The following is a 5,636-nucleotide window of genomic DNA, read 5'->3' on the forward strand; positions in this document are numbered from 1 at the left end:
TCTATCCTATCCCATCCACTATCCTATCCTATCCTCTATCCTATCCTATCCTCTATCCTATCCTATCCCCTATCCTATCCTATCCTCTATCCTATCCTCTTTCCTATCCTCTATCCTATCCTATCCTCTATCCTATCCTATACTTTATCCTATCCTATCCTCAATCCTATCCTATCCTCTATCCTATCCCATCCTCTATCCTATCCTATGCTCTATCCTCAATCCTATTCTCTATCCTATCCTATCCTCTATCCTATCCTATACTCTATCCTATCCTATCCTCTATACTATCCTATCCTCTATCCTATCCTATACTCTATCCTATCCTATCCAATCCACTATCCTATCCTCTATTCGATCCTATCCTCTATCCTATCGTATCCTCTATCCTATCCAATGCTCTATCCTATCCTCTATCCTATCCTATCCTCTATCCTATCCTATCCTCTCTCCTATCCTATCCTCTATCCTATCGTATCCTCTATCCTATCCGATCCTCTATCGTATCCTATCCTCTATCCTATCCTATACTCTATCCTATCCTATCCGCTATCCTATCCTCTCTCGTCAATCCTATAACATCCTCTATCCTATCCCTTCCACTATCCTATCCTATCCTCTATCCTATCCTATCCTCTATCCTATCCTATCCTGTCCTCAATCCTATCCCATCCTCTATCGTATCCTATCCTCTATCCTATCCAATCCTATATCCTATACTCTATCCTATCCTATCCTCTATCCTATCCTATCCTCAATCCTATCCTATCCTCTTTCCTATCCTATCCTCTATCCTATCCTCTATTCTATCCTATCCTCCATCGTCTCCTGTCCTCTATCCTATCCAATCCCCTATCGGGTCCTCTATCCTATCCTATCCTCTATCCTATCCTATCCTCAATCCTATCGTATCCTCTCTCCTATCCTATTCTCTATCCTATCCTCTATCCTATCCTATACTGTATCCTATCCTATCCTCTATCCTATCCTATCCTCTATCCTATGCTATCCTCAATCCTATCCTATCATCTATCCTATCCTATCCTCTATGCTATCACATCCTCTATCCTATCCTATGCTCTACCCTCAATCCTATTCTCTATCCTATCCTATCCTCTGTCCTATCCTATACTCTATCCTATCCTATCCTCTATACTATCCTATCCTCAATCCTATTCTCTATCCTATCCTATCCTCTATCCTATCCTATACTCTATCCTATCCTATCCTCTATACTATCCTATCCTCTATCCTATCCTATACTCTATCCTATCCTATCCTATCCAATCCCCTAACCTATCCTCTATTCGATCCTATCCTCTATCCTATCGTATCCTCTATCGTATCCTATCCTCTATCCTATCCAATGCTCTATCCTATCCTCTATCCTATCCTATCCTCTATCCTATCCTATCCTCTCTCCTTTCCTATCCTCTATCCTATCGTATCCTCTATCCTATCCGATTCTCTATCCTATCCTATCCTCTATCCTATCCTATCGCCTATCCTATCCTATCCTCTATCCTATCCTATCCTCAATCCTATCCTATCCTCTATCCTATCCTATCCTCTATCCTATTCTATACTCTACCCTGTCCTATCCTATCCAATCCCCTATCCTATCCTATACTCTATCCTATCCTATCCGCTATCCTATCCTCTCTCCTCAATCCTATAACATCCTCTATACTATCCTAAACTCTATCCTATCCCATCCACTATTCTATCCTATCCTCTATCCTATCCTATCCTCTATCCTATCCTATCCCCTATCCTATCCTATCCTCTATCCTATCCTCTATCCTATCCTATCCTCTATCCTATCCTATCCTCTCTCCTTTCCTATCCTCTATCCTATCGTATCCTCTATCCTATCCGATTCTCTATCCTATCCTATCCTCTATCCTATCCTATCGCCTATCCTATCCTATCCTCTATCCTATCCTATCCTCAATCCTACCCTATCCTCTATCCTATCCTATCCTCTATCCTATTCTATACTCTATCCTGTCCTATCCTATCCAATCCCCTATCCTATCCTATACTCTATCCTATCCTATCCTCTATACTATCCTATCCTCTATCCTATCCTATACTCTATCCTATCCTATCCAATCCCCTATCCTATCCTCTATCCTATCCTATCCTCTATCCTATCCTATCCCCTATCCTATCCTATCCTCTATCCTATCCTCTATCGTATCCTATCCTCTATCCTATCCTATATTCTATCCTATCCTATCCGCTATCCTATCCTCTCTCCTCAATCCTATAACATCCTCTATCCTATCCCTTCCACTATCCTATCCTATCCTCTATCCTATCCTATCCTCTATCCTATCCTATCCTGTCCTCAATCCTATCCTATCCTCTATCGTATCCTATCCTCTATCCTATCCAATCCTATATCCTATACTCTATCCTATCCTATCCTCTATCCTATCCTATCCTCAATCCTATCCTATCCTCTTTCCTATCCTGTCCTCTATCCTATCCTCTATTCTATCCTATCCTCCATCGTCTCCTGTCCTCTATCCTATCCTATCCCCTATCATATCCTCTATCCTATCCAATCCCCTATCGGATCCTCTATCCTATCCTATCCTCAATCATATCCTATCCTCAATCCTATCCTATCCTCTATCCTATCCTATCCTCTATCCTATCCCATCCTCTATCCTATCCTATCCCCTATCCTATCCGGTCCTCTATCCTATCCTATCCTCGATCCTATCCTTTCCTCTATCCCATCCTATCCTCTATTCTATCCTATCCTCCATCGTCTACTGTCCTCTATCCTATCCAATCCCCTATCCTATCCTCTATCGTCTCCTATCCTCTATCCTATCCAATCCCCTATCGGATCCTCCATCCTATCCTATCCTCTATCCTACCCTATCCTCAATCCTATCCTATCCTCTATCCTATCCTATCCTCTATCCTATCCTATCCTCTATCCTATCCTATCCTCAATCCTATCCTATCCTCAATCCTATCCTATCCTCTATCCTATCCTATCCTCTATCCTATCCTCTATCCTATACTATCCTCTATCCTATCCTATCCTCTATACTATCCTTTCCTCTATCCTATCCTATCCTCTATTCTATCCTATCCTCCATCGTCTCCTGTCCTCTATCCTATCCAATCTCCTATCCTATCCTCTATCCTATCCAATGCCCTATCGGATCCTCTATCCTATCCTATCCTCTATCCTCTATCCTATCCTCAATCCTATCCTATCCTCTATCCTATCCTATCCTCTATTATATCCTATCCTCTATCCTATCCTATCCTCAATCCTATCATATCCTCAATCCTATCCTATCCTCTATCCTATCCTATCCTCTATCCTATTCTATACTCTATCCTATCCTATCCTATCCAATCCCCTATCCTATCCTATACTCCATCCTATCCTATCCTGTATCCTACCCTATCCTCAATCCTATCCTATCCTCTATCCTATCCTATCCTCTATCCTATCCTATCCTCTATCCTATCCTATCCTCAATCCTATCCTATCCTCAATCCTATCCTATCCTCTATCCTATCCTATCCTCTATCCTATCCTCTATCCTATCCTATCCTCTATGCTATTCCATCCTCTATCCTATCCTATGCTCTACCCTCAATCCTATTCTCTATCCTATACTATCCTCTATCCTATCCTATCCTCAATCCTATCCTATCCTCTATCCTATCCAATCCCCTATCCTATCCTCTATTCGATCCTATCCTCTATCATATCCTATCCTCTATAATATCGCATCCTCTATCCTATCCTGTCCTCGATCATATAATATCATCCATCCGATCCTATTCTCTATCCTACCCTATCCTATCCTCTATCGTATCCTATCCTCTATCCTATCCAATCCTATATCCTATACTCTATCCTATCCTATCCTCTATCCTATCCTCTCTCCTCAATCCTATAATATCCTCTATCCTATCCTATACTCTATCATATCCCATCCACTATCCTATCCTATCCTCTATCCTATCCTATCCTCTATCCTATCCTATCCATTATCCTATCCTATCCTCTATCCTATCGTATACTCTATCCTATCCTCCATCCTATCCTATCCTCTATCCTATCCTATCCTCTATCCTATCCTTTCCTCTATTCTATCCTATCCTCCATCGTCTCCTGTCCTCTATCCTATCCAATCCCCTATCCTATCCTCTATCGTCTCCTATCCTCTATCCTATCCAATCCCCTATTGGATCCTCTATCCTATCCTATCCTCAATCCTATCCTATCCTCAATCCTATCCTATCCTCTATCCTATCCTATCCTCTATGGTATCCCATCCTCTATCCTATACTATGCTCTATCCTATCCTATCCTCTATCCTATCCTATCCTCTATCCTATCCTATGCTCTATCCTATCCTTTCCTCTATACTATCCTATCCTCTATTCTATTCTATCCTCTATCGTCTCCTATCCTCTATCCTATCCTATCCCCTATCCTATCCTATCCTCTATCCTATCCTCTATCCTATCCTATCCTCTATCCTATCCTATCCTCTCTCCTTTCCTATCCTCTATCCTATCGTATCCTCTATCCTATCCGATTCTCTATCCTATCCTATCCTCTATCCTATCCTATCGCCTATCCTATCCTATCCTCTATCCTATCCTATCCTCAATCCTACCCTATCCTCTATCCTATCCTATCCTCTATCCTATTCTATACTCTATCCTGTCCTATCCTATCCAATCCCCTATCCTATCCTATACTCTATCCTATCCTATCCTCTATACTATCCTATCCTCTATCCTATCCTATACTCTATCCTATCCTATCCAATCCCCTATCCTATCCTCTATTCGATCCTATCCTCTATCCTATCGTATCCTCTATCCTATCCAATGCTCTATCCTATCCTCTATCCTATCCTATCCTCTATCCTATCCTATCCTCTCTCCTATCCTATCCTCTATCCTATCGTATCCTCTATCCTATCCGATCCTCTATCGTATCCTATCCTCTATCCTATCCTATATTCTATCCTATCCTATCCGCTATCCTATCCTCTCTCCTCAATCCTATAACATCCTCTATCCTATCCCTTCCACTATCCTATCCTATCCTCTATCCTATCCTATCCTCTATCCTATCCTATCCTGTCCTCAATCCTATCCTATCCTCTATCGTATCCTATCCTCTATCCTATCCAATCCTATATCCTATACTCTATCCTATCCTATCCTCTATCCTATCCTATCCTCAATCCTATCCTATCCTCTTTCCTATCCTATCCTCTATCCTATCCTCTATTCTATCCTATCCTCCATCGTCTCCTGTCCTCTATCCTATCCTATCCCCTATCATATCCTCTATCCTATCCAATCCTCAATCCTATCCTATCCTCTTTCCTATCCTATCCTCTATCCTATCCTCTATTCTATCCTATCCTCCATCGTCTCCTGTCCTCTATCCTATCCTATCCCCTATCATATCCTCTATCCTATCCAATCCCCTATCGGATCCTCTATCCTATACTATCCTCAATCATATCCTATCCTCAATCCTATCCTATCCTCTATCCTATCCTATCCTCTATCCTATCCCATCCTCTATCCTATCCTCTATTCTATCCTATCCTCCATCGTCTCCTGTC

Source organism: Halictus rubicundus, unplaced genomic scaffold, assembly GCF_050948215.1.
Source record: "Halictus rubicundus isolate RS-2024b unplaced genomic scaffold, iyHalRubi1_principal scaffold0035, whole genome shotgun sequence".
Taxonomy (NCBI): domain Eukaryota; kingdom Metazoa; phylum Arthropoda; class Insecta; order Hymenoptera; family Halictidae; genus Halictus; species Halictus rubicundus.